Source organism: Bos mutus, chromosome 9, assembly GCF_027580195.1.
Source record: "Bos mutus isolate GX-2022 chromosome 9, NWIPB_WYAK_1.1, whole genome shotgun sequence".
Lineage (NCBI taxonomy): Eukaryota > Metazoa > Chordata > Mammalia > Artiodactyla > Bovidae > Bos > Bos mutus.
The window spans coordinates 66,470,911-66,486,571 of record NC_091625.1 but is presented as its reverse complement, the minus strand read 5'-3'; the positions used below and the strand labels follow the sequence as shown (position 1 = coordinate 66,486,571).

Genomic DNA, 15,661 nt, shown 5'->3' with positions numbered 1-15,661 from the left:
TCCCAAAGAAAGACAGTGCCAAAGAATGCTCAAACTACTGCACAATTGCACTCATCTCACATGCTAGTAAAGTAATGCTCAAAATTCTCCAAGCCAGGCTTCAGCAATACGTGAATGGTGAGCTTCCAGCTATTCAACCTGGCTTTAGAAAAGGCAGAGGAACCAGAGATCAAATTGCCAACATCCGCTGGATCATCAAAAAAGCAAGAGAGTTCCAGAAAAACATCTATTTCTGCTTTATTGACTATGCCAAAGCCTTTGACTGTGTGGATCACAATAAACTGTGGAAAATTCTGAAAGAGATGCCTCTTGAGAAATCTGTATGCAGGTCAGGAAGCAACAGTTAGAACTGGACATGGAACAACAGACTGGTTCCAAATAGGAAAAGGAGTTCATCAAGGCTGTATATTGTCACCCTGCTTATTTAACTTATATGCAGAGTACATCATGAGAAATGCTGTGCTGGAAGAAGCACAAGCTGAAATCAAGATTGCTGGGAGAAATATCAATAACCTCAAATATGCAGATGACATCACCCTTATGGCACAAAGCGAAGAAGAACTAAAGAGCCTCTTGATGAAAGTGAAAGAGGAGAGTGAAAAAGTTGGCTTAAAGCTCAACATTTAGAAAACAAAGATCAAGGCATCCAGTCCCATCACTTCATGGCAAATAGATGGGGAAACAGTGGACACAGTGGCAGACTTCATTTTTTGGGGCTCCAAAATCACTGCAAATGGTTACTACAGCCATGAAATTAAAAGACTCTTGCTTCTTGGAAGGATGGTTATGACCAACCTAGACAACATATTAAAAAGTGGAGACATTACTTTGCCAATAAAGGTCCCTTGGGTCAAGGCTTGTTTTTTCCAGTGGTCATGTATGGGTGTGAGAGTTGGACTATATAAACAGCTGAGCACTGAAGAATTGATGCTTTTGAACTGTGGTGTTGGAAAAGACTCTTGAGTGTCCTTTGGACAGCAAGGATAATCCAGCAAGTCCATCCTAAAAGAGATCAGTCCTGAATATTCATTGGAAGGACTGATGTTGAACCTGAAACTCCAATACTTTGGCCACATGATGCAAAGAACTGACTTATTGGAAAAGACCCCGATGCTGGGAAGGATTGAAGGCAGGAGGAGAAGGGGATGACAGAGAATGAGATGGTTGGATAGCATCACCGACTCAATGGACATCAGTTTGAGTAAACTCCAGGAGCTGGTTATGAACAGGGAGGCCTGGCATGCTGCTGTCCATGGGGTTGCAGAGTCGGACATGCCTGAGCGATGGAACTGAACTGGACATCTAGGTTGCTTCCATGTCCTAGCTATTGTGAACAGTGCTGAAATGAACATTGAGGTACATAGGTCTCTTTCAGTTTTGGCTTCCTCAATGTGGACAGCAATGGGATTGCTGGGTTGTATGGCAGTTCTATTTCCAGTTTTTTAAGATATCTCCCCCTGTTCTCCAGTGACTGTACTAGTTTGCATTCCCACCAATGGTATTAGAGGTTTCTCTTTTCTTTACACTGTCTCCAGTGTTTATTGTTGTAGACTTCTTGATGGCAGTCATTCTGATCAATGAGAGATGGTACCTCATTGTGGCTTTGATTTGCATTTCTCTAATAAAGAGTGATGTTGAGCATTTTTCATGTGTTTGTTAGTCATCTGTATGTCTTTGGAGAAATGTCTGAAAAATATGGAATGCTTCATGAATTTGCATGGCAGTCATCCTTGTGCAGGGGCCATGCTAGCTTCTGTATTGTTCCAGTTTTAGTTTATGTGCTGCCCCAGTGAGCACTAAATCTTGGTTTTCTTGTTAGCAGTGGATAACTAGCTTGGTATTCCAATATTGCCACCGTAAGCATATTTGTCCAGTTGGAAGAGAAGTTTCAGGAAACCACCAACCATTATTTTCATTTATACTTTAACTCACTCTTCCCTGATTCTTCACAACATGTTGGACAGATTTCATAATTTGTGATCATTTTCAGTTATTAAAATCCCGGTCAGTCCACTTTAAGTGTGCGTGCTCAAATTTTGCCTCCCTCCCCTCCACTCATTCTCACCTAGACTTGCAGTTGAGCTTTCAAAGGAGAGAAGTCAGTACACAGTTAACTGTTTCTTTTGTCTTCTTGCCAGTACATGGTTGGAAGTGGACACAAAGGAGGCAGAGATCTTTTTCCTTAGTTGGACCTATGTTAGCTGTCAGGAGCAACCCTTGATTTTACTCTGAGTTTGTTTCTTTTATAGCTGTGCAAAAACTGCCTTGTACTGGCTCACACAGGCTGATTGTTAAATATTCAGAAATTTTGTGATCTTGCTGTTAAAGTAACCATTACTAATTGTGTTATATAAGTGAATTATGTTAAAAAAGAAAATTATAAATACTTAAAACTGATCACTTCCTAATTAACTTGCTTCATTTTATTGTCTATACTCTTGATGTTTATCTTTTTGTGGTACAAAATACCATATAGATGGTAATATGCTACTGCATGTCTCTTCCCACTCTGCATTCAGTAACTTAGCATTTGTAGCTTGAGATTGGCCATGGTGTGAGTATTTTCACCACTGAAATAATACGTGTCACAAACCAGAATCTGTCGTCTTTCCTGCTTTCCCAGTAAATTGTGGAAAATTTACCAACATACTACTGGGGTCACCAAATTATGGTTCTTTCTGGTCCCTTCTGTTACCACCACAGCGAGTGTCTCTCCACTAACAGTCTCCTCTTCATTCTTAGGTGATTTTTTCCAAATTCTTCTGACAGCTTCTTCATAAAGCATTAACCTCCCCCCAGCCACCCTTGGAGCCATTTGCCTTCTAACAGGTACTCCCAGTACTGATGAGTGATTCCTCTAGAACCTTCTTTCTATTTGGCCTTGGAAAAGTTCCCATGGAGTAAGCCCCTGCTTCTCCTGCCTCACAGAGGTAGGAGTGCCCATTATGGACTATAGTACATTACTCTCCCTTGTGAGATCAGCTGGGGGTCAAGGTAGTAGGCCCTATAAAGCTGGACCTACCACTGCTCAGCAAACCCTGAAGGAAGATAGGCTGTAATTGTTTATGAATTATCTAGAATGCTGTGTACTTTAGGACATTTTTTGCCTTTGGCTTAGGACAGTTACAACTTCATGCAAAACAAAGAAGTACCAGTTAATCTCCTATTGTATAAAGACTAAATGAGCCAAAGTATTTTGTATTTTTTTGTTATTTCACAAAATAGACTGTTGATGTTGATGTTTCATATTGACATGCAAACTAAATGAAGTAAAACGTGGATATTCCTATCATAGGCCCTGCTCTTAAACTGATTATCTAAAGCAACTGGCAGTTTAGATGATTTGGGGTAAAGTATCTGTTTCTGTTTTCTTCTCTGGCATGCCACCCTCATAGCCAATAAGTAGGAATAGTTTTATCTTTTTTAAAGGAAAACTCAAACACTATCATTTCTTTTCCTTGGGAAGTTAGTATTCTCTTTGTACATGGATATTTAATGTTTCTCAAAGTATTCACTGCTATAAAAAAGGGTTCAAAAATTTAGGATTGTTAAGACATTGATATTGATGATTGACATCTGTATTTTAGCTTAAGACTTAGACTCTAAATCGGATTCCCTTAAGATAAAATCCCCTTTAAAGGGGATATAATTTATAATACATTTTTACTGCATGAACTTACTTGGTTTCAAAAATTTAATCTTGAGTTTGTCTCACATGAACCTGGGGGAAAGCATGGAAAGTGGACATAAAATTGGTGTATCAACAATTTTGCATTGTAGTATAACTTTCACCCTTGCTCCTTAGTTTGTCATCATAAACTTGGGATAATATCTGAACCTGGAAAGTAATATTTGACTCTGATAGCAAACCACATGGTATGGCATGATCCAGATAAAGCACCTTGACTGGCTTTGTCATTTGTACACATAGAGAGGCTTTTCTCAGGCTGAGTAACTACTGGTGTGGGAGCCTAGGTTTAATCATGTTACTCTTGATTGTTAGTGCCATGAAATAATTAGTCCACCATGTAAGGGCCCAACTCAATGCTTTCCTTAAGAGTAGAGCCTACATTCTTGATTCTTATGGAATTTGTATTGCTTTTTATATGAAAATTTACTCTGACTGTCCATTTGTATCTTTTTTACTTTTGATTTCACTATCATTAATATGCCTCCTAAATGCTAGTCTCCAGATTTGTTGAAATGCATATTTCAGAGCTCTGCTGTCCAATGAGATAGTGACTAGGTAGATGTTGTTATTTAAATTTAATCCAAGCTAAATGGCAGCCTAAGTGCCCATTGATGGATGAATGGATAAAGAAACTATGGATAAATGGATAAAGAAACTAGATAGACAATGAACTATTACTTAGCCATAAAAAAGAAAGATAGCTTACCATTTGTGACAGCGTGGGTGGACCTAAAGAGTATTATGTTAAGTGTAATAAGTTATACATAGACAAATGCCATGTTCACTTACATATGGACTCTGAAAAGCAAAATAAATGAGCAAATACAATCAAGATATATACAGTCATAGATACAGAGAACATAAAAGTAGCTGTCAGAAGGGGTCGGAGGGATGAGAGAAATAGGAGAGGAAGACTAAGGGGTACAAATTTACAAAATAAATGAGTCGTGGGGATGAAATATACAGAGTAGGAAATATAGTTAATGAGAATGTAATATTTTTGTATGGTGACAGATGGTGACTAGATTTACCTTGGTGATGACTCTGTAATGTATAGAACTATTGAATCACTTTGTTATGCTTTGGGAACTAACTTAGTGCTGTGGGTCAATTGTACTTCAAAAAAATAAACAATCTCGTAGAAAAAGGGATCATATTTGTGATTACCAGAGGTGGGGGTGGGGTGGGGAAGGGAAATTGAATGAAGGCGGTCCAAAGGTACAGACTTCTAGTAAATAACGTAAATAAGGTACATAAGGACGAGGGATGCAATGTAAACTGTGATAAATGAGTTATCACTGTTGTAAGTAATATATAAAAGCTATTAAGAGAGTAAATCCTAAGAGTTGTCATCACAAGGAAAAATATTTTTTTCTTTATCTATAAGGAATGATGGATGTTCAGCAGACTTACTGTGGTAATCATTTCATGATTTATTTGAGTCATTATGCCTTACACCTTAAACTTATATAGTACTGTATATCACTTATATCTCAGTACAACTGGAAGGTAAAAATTAAAACAAATACTTCTTTGTTTAAAAAGAAAAATACATTTTCTCAGTCACACATTTCAAGTGCTGAATGCCCACATGTTGCTGGGCCACTATGTAGGATGAATAGATACAAGTTTCCATGTGGAACAGAGCTCTGTCGGATGGTATTGCTCTAGACTCTGAATCTCCCTTTATAGTACCCATCCTTTAATAGCTGTAGACATGTGGCTAGATTGTATTGTAAACATTTTGCTAATTCAAAAATCAAGATAAAATGTACCTTATAAAGAATCTATAATGATAAGCCTATGATAAAGGCAGGAGGAGAAGGGGGTGACAGAAGATGAGATGGTTGGATGGCATCACTGACTCAGTGAACATGAATTTTAGCAAAGTCCAGGAGATCTGAAGGACAGGGAAGCCTGGTATGCTGTAGTTCATGGGGTTGCAAAGAGTCTGACATGACTTGGCAACTCAACAACAATAACAAAAGATTGCATGGTGTTTTACCTATATAATGGAGTAAAATAATTTAAGGGCTAGCTTGTAAAATTGACTGTTACTTATTTGTAACAATACTTTTCTCCTTTAGAAACATTATCTTCAAATTTCAAATCCATACAACCCATTGAAAAGTCTTTGTGAATATTGATTTCTCTTTTTATATCTTTGATCATGTGAGCAACAGGATATAAAACAGTGCATCATCTAATATGTTGGAACAGAAATTGAGGTTTTGTTTTCAATTTCTAATTTTAAGCATTGGGTTTGAGATAGAGTGAAAAGTAAAGATAAGGTAGGACTTATATTTATACAAGTGAAATAGAAAATGAAGTTCAGAGCTGGATCGAGTGACAGATCAAGTCAGGTAAAAAAGAAATTATGGCTAAACAGGCTCCGGATGAAAACTGATTAGATCCCTCAGACTGTAACTAAAGAGAGAAGTGGAAAAGCTAAGAGAATGCAAATCAGTTTTGTAATTTCTTTGGTTAAATTTTTCCCCAGATTTTAAAGAGGAACTACACAATTAAATGTTAAGCTGTTAAAGGAATGTTTCTTAAGGGTCTTTAGAGAACTTGTTACTACATTTGATTTTTTTTTTTTTTTGTAATATCATCTAATTTACTTGAAATTTCTGTGACAGCATACTTTATTTTTTTCAACTTTTTTATATTTGAGTATAATTGACTAACAATGTTGTGTTGGTTTCAGGTGTACAATAAAGAGATTCAGTTATATGTGTATCTATTCTTTTTCAAATTCTTTTCCCAGTTATGCTGTTACAGAGTACTGAGTTGAGTTCCTAGTGCTATATAGTAGGTTCTTGCTGGTTATCCATTTTAAATACAGCAGTGTGTACAAGCGACAGAATACTTTAATAGTGGAGTTGGAATGAGAAAGAGTTTTGTTCAGAGTATATTTTTAAAATTCAGATCAGTCATTTATTCGTGTCTGACTGTGGAACTCCATGGACTGCAGCACGCCAGGCTTCCCTGTCCATCACCAACTTCCAGAGCTTGCTCAAACTCATGTTCATCGAGTTGGTGATTTTTAAAATTGTGGTTATATAAATCTTTAATTGCTTAGGAGATTGCTAAACTGCTTTCAGAAATGGATGTTACACAAGTATTTACAAGGAAAATATTCCTATCTCTCTAATCCAAATTAGAGAAGTGATACATTACAGCCCTATGACTGGCTGGCCTCCCTAACTCTCATTTCTATTTTTCTTACCTGAAAATCTGTGTATGGAAGGCACACTTCATGCCACTTGCTGCGCTAGGGACATTGAAGGTGGCAAAGATAAGGGCCATTTTTTCCATTTCCTCAGCCATCCCCATAGTTAATACCATTGTCACCCTTTCCTTGAGTAACTGCAGTGATCCCCTTAATAATGCTTCTGCTTCTGGCTCTTTCTCTCTCACAAACCACTTCTCCTCACATTTGTCACCACCAGTTTCTTTAGATCATAATTCAGATTATGTCTTTCCTCTGCTAAGCCTGTTCTACTACATTTAGAATAAAATCCAATCTCTTTTTTAAAAAATGGATTTTAAAATATATTTTTGAGGAAGCCAATGTCATGAAAAATATAGTTCAGAGAATAATAATATAATCTTTGGCCTAAGAAAGAGTTTCTAAGTTACATCAGTAAAACCAATCCTAAAAGTTCAAATACCAAAAGTTGAAAAAGTAAAAAGTGAAACTCTCCACCCAACCCCTCCCTCAAGGTAACTACCGCTGGTTGGGTCTATATACTTTAAGACTTTTTTCTATGAAGTTACAGTCCTGATTTTACCTTCTCAGAGACTTCCCCTGATCCTGTGTCTTACTCTTTTTCTTTTATTATGTGCCTCCTTAGCACGTTGTCACCATACTATATATTCATTTATTGTCTTTCTTCTGTATTAGTATTTTTTTAATGAAAGCACCAGCTTTTTTTATGTTGTTCACCTTTTGTACACTTTATGCGTTCAGTAGATAGTTACATAATGTTCAAATGTATATGCTATGCTAAAAAGGGCATAAACATGGAAATCAGTATTTTAACTCCATAGTTATCTCCTTTACTTCCTTTTTCCCATTTCCTTGGATTTCTCTGAGCAGTTAGCTCTTGTATTAGCATGGGTACTTCAAGAAGAGGTGAAAGAAAATATGAAATCAAGACCTCATTAATCTATTAACCAATTAAACCATGCATGATTAACTCTGTGGTATCATTGCATGTGTAAAATATTTTGATCTTTTAAACAGAATCATATGAAAGCTTTAATTATTACCTTGCTTAATTTAACTTTATGTAGTGGTCTTATTATAGAAATTTTAAGAGGTTTCCTTTAACTTTTTAAAGAAGAAAATAGGTACAAATAGTATAGATATAAGTAAACTCATTTTTTAAATGAATGTATCTATAGTGTAAGTAAAAAGCAAATGATTTTATTTCCTATAAATTCCCCCCAACATATCTCTTCAAAATATCGTACTTAAGTAGTTGTTAGTGGTCCTAATTGATTTTTCAATTAAAAAAATACAGTCTGACATTTTTTCTTTCTATCAGACTTATCACTAGTAAATTTTAGGCCTATTTAAAAATCAGAGACCTCTCTGATTTTTGAGTCTGAAGTTCAAATTAGTTTAGTAAGCTGTTCGTTTTTTGATGACATATAGTATAGGAAAAATTAAAGATGAATTTTCACCCATCTCCTGTCTATGAAAACTGAATTTAATATAGATTGAAATAAATAAAAATTTGCAATTTATTACAGCAATGCAATAAATGTACTTACTATTACTAATGCAATAAATTGTACTTACAATAAATTCACTTCCAATTTTATAAGTCTCAGAGTAAAGACAGTGTTATGACATTATTTTCAGTCTCATATTAAATTTAAGTAAATTCTCTTCTCTATGATAATTTACCTTAAACACTGATGCTTTGGTAGTAAAATTTTGGATTAACCAAAAAACGGACAAACCACACACACACACACACACACATTTTCCTGAAGATATAATAATATATACTTGCTCTCTTCATAAATATGTATATGAATGTAGGGATAAAATTTTCTCACATCATTTTACATGTGTACAATAGGTATTTCTTGATTTGCTGAGTAATATCCAAACATGTTTAAGTGTAATTTTAGATATTTTGTTCTTTCTGGTAAGATTCCAAGCCTTCATTCTGGTGGTTGTTACCAGTGTCCTTTTTTAGGTACAGATCAATCACATCATCTCATTTGTAAAACTCTTCAAAGGCATGATACTGTTAGGCTAAAGGGCAGACTCCCGCTTCTGGCATAAATGTCTCTGCAAGGTAAGGTCATGGCCTCCTATTTCCCAGCCTCATCTCCTTGTTCTCATCTTCCTGGGTGTGTGCTCAGTCATGTCTGACTCTTTTCGACACCATGGACTGTAGCCCTCCAGGCTCCTCTGTTCATGGGGTTCTCCTCTCCAGGAAATCTTCCCAACCCAGGGATTGAACTCGTGTCTCCTGCACAGGCAGGTGGATTCTTTATTTCTGAGCCACCTGGGAAACCCTTCTCTTCTTCCTGTGTGCTGTGCTGCACTTAGTCGCTCAGTAATATCTGACTCTTTTTGACCCCTTGGACTGTAGCCTGCCAGGCTCCTCTGTCCATGGGAATTCTCCAGGCAAGAATACTGGAGTGTGTTGCCATGCCCTCCTGCAGGGGATCTTCCCAACTTAAGGATTGAACCCAGGTCTCCCGCATTGTAGGTAGATACTTTACCCTCTGAGCCACCAGGGAAGCCCAAGAATACTGGAGTGGGTTGCCTATCCCTTCTCCAGGGGATCTTGCCAACCCAGGGGTCGCCTGCATTCCAGGTGAATTCTACCAGCTGAGCCACGTGGGAAGCCCTTTTCTTCCTGCTGCTGCTACTGCTGCTAAGTCGCTTCAGTCGTGTCCAACTCTGTGCGACCCCATAGAATACCCTATCCCTGGGATTCTCCAGGAAAGAACACTGGAGTGGGTTGCCATTTCCTTCTCCAGTGCATGGAAGTGAAAAGTGAAAGTGAAGTCGCTTAGTCGTGTCTGACTCTTCACGACCCCATGGACTGCAGCCTACCAGGCTCCTCAGCCCATGGGATTTTCCAGGCAAGAGTACTGAAGTGGGGTGCCATTGCCTTCTCCGCCTCTGCTTAAGTATCCCTAAAAGTTCTATAGATTGCTTAGGCCAGTACATCAGGAAGTTCCTATTTTTGCAAGTGATCTTTGTTTACTCTGATACTTTGTTTCTTCTTCATTTTATGTTTTAAAACTACCCTGAAATCATTTCCTGTTTGAATCATTGCTTTCCCATATAGAAAATAATTCATCAATCTTTCTCTTGTTGTATGTCATTGCTCTGCATAAGTCATAGATCTTTTCTTCCTAGAGGTTGTGGCTCTGTCTTTTATCCATCTTTACAGCCCCAGGGGCTGGCATGCTTAGTGTGTGCTCACTAAGAGCTCAGGGATACAGATGATCCCTCTGACCAGAGAATCTCTCAGAGAGATCTTCTGAAGTCTCTTGCTCTTCCTCCAGGTGGAGGAATTCTCTCCTTCCTCTGAACTCTTAGATCTCTAACTCTGCTGTTCTTTTTGACAATGCCACATTTCTTTTTAAAATTTTTATTATTTATTTTGAGCTGTGCTGAGTTTTCGTTGCTGTGCAGGCTTTTCTCTAGTTGTGGTGAGCGGGGGCTGCTCACTCTCTAGTCGTGGTGCTCAGGGTTCTCACTGCAGTGGATTCTCTTGTCGCAGAGCACGGGCTGTAGGGCGCACAGGTTTCAGTACTTGTGGCACATGGGCTCTAGAGCACAGGCTCAATAGTTGTGGCACATGGGTTTAAGTTGCTCCGTGGCATGTGGGATCTTCCTGAATCAGGGATCTAACCCACGTCTCCTATGTTGACAGTCAGATTCTTTACCACGTAGCCACCAGGGAAGCCCCTACATTTAGTTCTTAACATGTCCATCTCTTTCTGCCACGTTGTGACTCTTTTGAAGTCAGCGTTTAAAAATTAGGTGCTTCTTTCTTTCTAGCGACTATCAAATATTATGCACTACATTTTTGGATGCATAAATGAGTAGCCAGTGGTTTAAACTTTACAAACTTAGTATTTTTCTTAATATATATATATTATTGAAGTACAGTTGACTTACAGTGTTTCAGGGGCACAGCAAGGTGATTCAGTTCACAGAGCATTCATATATTTTAAGTGTAGTGGGTTGTCTGAAAAAAAGAAAATCTATAACTCTAACCATGAATTGATTTTCCATGCAAAGAGAACGATGCTGAAGCAAGGAGACTAGTTTTTAGAATGAGCTCTTCCATTAGTAATTGTAGGACCAAGACAAAGACTTCTAGCTGTTTCTTTATCTCTAAACCAAGGTAGATCAGTTTAGATGAGTGGTTCTCAGATTTTATCCTGCATGAGTATCACCTGAAGAAACTTTGTGCCTGAGAGTTTAGCACTTCTATCAGATCTGCAGATGCTTCTGGTGCCAGAACCACATGTCAATTTTTGACTTGGTCTTTCTAAGGTATTTTTCAATCTTCAATATGATTTACTGATATATTAATGTCATTATGCACAACCAGTGCAAAGTTTCAGTAGGTTAAGTATTTTCGGATGTCTCTGGAAAAGGCCTTTGCTTTTCAGCAATTTCTAATCTACTTTAGATTCATTTGAGTGACTCAAATTTAGGTGATTCAAGTCATCTAAATCACTCTAGTTGTTTCCTATTGTTTATGCTGTTCATTGAACAGCATACTTTGCCATTATAGTGTCTGTCACATTCCCTTACCTATAACCAAATCCTTCCAATAAACTAAGCCTTTTCCTCCTTTTTCATTCTCCATTCTCAGTAAAGATAGAGCTTATCGCTCACTGTCTATCTTTGAAGACCAATTTTATTCCATTCTTTTTGTCTGCTGTAGGTAACAAAAATGGTTTATGAATCAATCACATTTTTATATAGTTTTAGGCTTTTGTAATTGTACATAGAGTTCCAAGGATTTCTTTCTCATCAGTATTGTAATTTCTAAAATTCTGTGCCTCAGATAACCCATTTTTTATTGATAGCCAGACACCCAGAGCAGTTATGAATGTTCTTCAAAAATAATATTGATTTTATTATATAGAAAAGGATGTCCATTTTCCTTCTTTTTTGACTGAGATTTCAGACTTCAGTTCTTGTTAACTTCAGACCTCTGAATAGTCTAGGTAACAGCTTTTTGTCTTACAGTTTTATCAAGAAAGATTCTTAAGCTATGACTGTGTCCTTCCCTGATGTATGACACGATTTTTATTAACTATGTCACTGAATATTTTAGTTGATATTCTGAAAATAACTAATTGAATGTGTGTGCATGCTTGTGTGTGTGCACCCATTTTTCAGGAATGCTGAGATATCTAGTGTTATTGTGGTGCTAGGATTTCTTCTAAAGTTTTCCACTAATATCTTAAATTATATAATAGGTATATCTGTACTCTTTCATCTTTGCAGTCAAAGATATCACTGTTCTTGCAAATTTAAATGTAAAATAAAATGGGAAAAAATTCATGGAGTTATTTATCCTTGCATTCAACTAAGTGCACAGATTGGTTACACTAATTGTATAAAAATCTCTCTCTACCCTGATCTGAAGCTATTTTTTCAAGAGGAAATGGTAACATATAGTACCTTTGAAATTGCTTAATTCTTAAGCCAATATGATGAAAATAAAGAGTTCTCTTTTTACATGTGGTCTTAACAAAATAATTACTTATTAATATGTTTGCATCTGTGATGTGAGGGCTCAAATTTAGCATCCAGATGAACTTTGCTTTGATGGTGACTAATCTGTTATACTACCTGTGGAATGGCATTTAATTACCTGGTTCACTTAAAGCTTGCTTTTCTCTTTGATATAAGTGCATGACATTGACAGATTTTGTATGTTAATTTTGTATATAATTTTTAATGTGATAGTGCACATACATTCTCTGCTCATTTTAATTTTCTTAATTGAGTTCCATGAGTATAGATTAGAGTTCTTGAGAGTCAGATAAGTTTGGTGAGAAACAGACTTACTGTGTTAGTTTGAGAGCACTTTATTTTCAGATATAGTTGTGCAAGTGAAGTGATCTGCTATGTGTGAGATTGGACTGTTGGTGCTAAAATTTAAAAGGTTCTGCCTGTGGATTGTAAGAAGACAAATGGCACATCTTTAGAAGCAAGGAAAAATAGTACTGTAATTCAGTGTCATGTTGATAGAAATAGCAACCTTAACCAGTCATCTTTTATTTTTGGCTCCGACAACTAACCATAAAATATAACCCAGATGGTGGAGCTATGATAGTAAAGATACAGAGATGACATTTTGCTGATGAATTTGCTACCCTTTGCTTCTCCACTTTCAGTTTTATACTAAATCTTTATGATGTAAGTTGCTTGCTTATGTATTTAAGGACAGACCCATAGGATTAAAAATGTGATGAATGGCATTTTTAGATCTTGGATTATTTCCGTTAACTTTGTTTAATTTCCCTCTTCTCATAATTTTTTTGACTTTTTCTCTCTTTTGCCAAATTCTTACTCTAACATAAATTAGGCTGTGCCATGAACAAGTGGGTCCTATTTCAATTTATTTCTGAATACATATTTAAAGACATATTATAGTATTATGCCTAGTCTGTCTGCTTATTTTAGAACTGGGGATTCTAAGGAATGAAGGGAGTTGGACACATTATACTGTGGTTTCTATTCTCAGTCAGCTTTAGCATAGAAGACCCCAAATTGAGATGAAAAGGGTTAGGTAAGGGTACCTTAGTGATGTTGGTGTAGTATTGTTCAAAACTTTTTTTTTTTTTTTTCGCGTTAGAGATTAGGAATGGGTAAGGTAGTGGGTGTGTTGCTGTGGCACTAAAGACTTTAGAGTTACCTCACGGCCGGCAGCATCCATGCCACTGAGGTTTACCTTGTCGCCTGGTTTCTCAAAGGCTGGGGTCTTAAAACAGTGCCTGTATTGAATCAGTCCCTGGAGCACGACAGGAAAGGGAGTAAAGGGTGAATATTTATGGAGAATCTTCTAAACACATATAATCTCTTTTTTAAAATATAAATTTATTTATTTTAATTGGAGGCTAATTACTTTACAATATGGTATTGGTTTGGGGAACACATGTATACCTGTGGCGGATTCATTTTGATATTTGGCAAAACTAATACAATTATGTAAAGTTTAAAAATAAAATAAAATTGGAAGCATGTTGGGCCCATATAATCTCTTTGAATCCTCACAGTGACCCCTTGAGGTCAGCACAGGATTTGAGTTGAGGTCTGTGACTGTTGAGTTTGGGCTCTGCCTGACACTGCTGCTGCTGCTGCTAAGTTGCTTCAGTCGTGTCTGACTCTGCGACCCCGACCGGTAGATGGCAGCCCACCAGGCTCCCCCATCCCTGGGATCCTCCGGGCAAGAATACTGGAGTGAGCTGCCATTTCCTTCTCCAATGCATGAAAGGGAAAAGGGAAAGTGAAGTTGCTCACTAGTGTGCCCTTATCTCTGTGGTGTGAATGTTTTCATTATCATAAGAGACATATCAAAACCTTATTGAGAAAGCAATATGTGCCTTCCTCCTCCCCAAATGCATCTTAATAATATAGAGAATATGCAGATAACACAAAAATTCCCCTTGCATTTATTTTGTAAATATTATTTATTCTTGATTCAAGTTTTAAGTTTATCTATTTTCAGAGATGGAATTTTTCTGGGTGTCTCTTAACTATATTATGGAGTCATGTGTTGTTCTATGCATATGAATCTATTCTATATTATTCTGTATTCTATGCATATGAATCTATAATAGAATCAATATCTATTCTAATTAAAAAGACCAGTGACAGTTTCTTACAAGTATATGTTTAAGGAATGATAATTAATTGAAGTAACTAATGGAACTAATGGACTATTATTATGAGCTTAAACATTCTGGCTTCAGCTCTAAAAATTATTCTTATTAGGTCCTTTACTTAGATCTTTGAGATACTTTTGGTGATTATGTTAGAGATAAGCCAACTCCTTGGGCTAGTTTGAAACATAGGAATGTACTTTGCTTGCATATTCGTTTTAGTGTGGAGACTTCTCAGACAGCCTTCTTTGGCCTTTTATTTTGTAGAGTCTTCTGTGGAGTGAAATCTTTTCGGTTTTATTTTCTCTTTTTGATCTGTGGTCCTGGAGTTTTACTATTGCTTGGACACTGGCATGTGCTTTGATTGATGTCCTGTTGTTTATCAGGCAAATACAATACCACCCTGGCAAGGGTTGCATTTGGATGGATGTTGTAGTTTTTTTGATGCAAGTGCAGTCTTATTGTACCTACTGTTGTCTTCCATGTTAGATGATGTAGCAGTTCCTCTCATCACTTAGGCAATTTAAATCCCAGGGTTTTCTGGTAACATTGAGTTTTATTCAAGAATACTTGGCTACACTATACACAGAATTTGCATTCAAAAATCTACTTAAGTCACATATTATTAAAATTGTGTGTGGATAGATAGGGTTTTGCGCATGCACCTTTATGTGTGTGAGTGTGTGTGTGTGTGTCTGTGTGTGTTTCTGTTGCATGATTGACATTGTAACTATACAAAAACCCTGCATGTATTCAGGTAATAGTGTAGGTTTTAGGATCTCTGGAACTCTCATTACTCTTTTTAGAAAACGAATTCCTGTATCATGCATCGAACCTGGACTGGCGATTCGTTTCACATATGATATTATACATGTTTCAATGCCATTTTCCCAAATCATCCCACCCTCTCCCTCTCCCACAGAGTCCAAAAGACTGTTCTATACATCTGTGTCTCTTTTGCTGTCTCGCTTGATGGTACAGGTAGGGAGGGGGGTTCAGGATGGGGAACACGTGTATACCTGTGGCGGATTCATGTTGATGTGTGGCAAAACCAATACAATATTGTAAAGTAAT

The 15,661-nt window shown here is 37.0% G+C and overlaps 1 protein-coding gene and 1 non-coding gene across 3 annotated transcripts in view; one reads left to right on the top strand and one right to left on the bottom strand.

Annotated features, from left to right (window-relative positions):
• PTPRK (protein tyrosine phosphatase receptor type K) overlaps positions 1-15,661 on the top strand; it is a 619,393-nt gene that overhangs the window by 291,168 nt on the left and 312,564 nt on the right. The gene's annotated exons all lie outside the window — the stretch shown is intronic.
• LOC138989294 (U6 spliceosomal RNA) lies at positions 1,690-1,797 on the bottom strand. Its single transcript, XR_011465531.1, has one exon. It is a non-coding gene; the product is annotated as a U6 spliceosomal RNA (small nuclear RNA).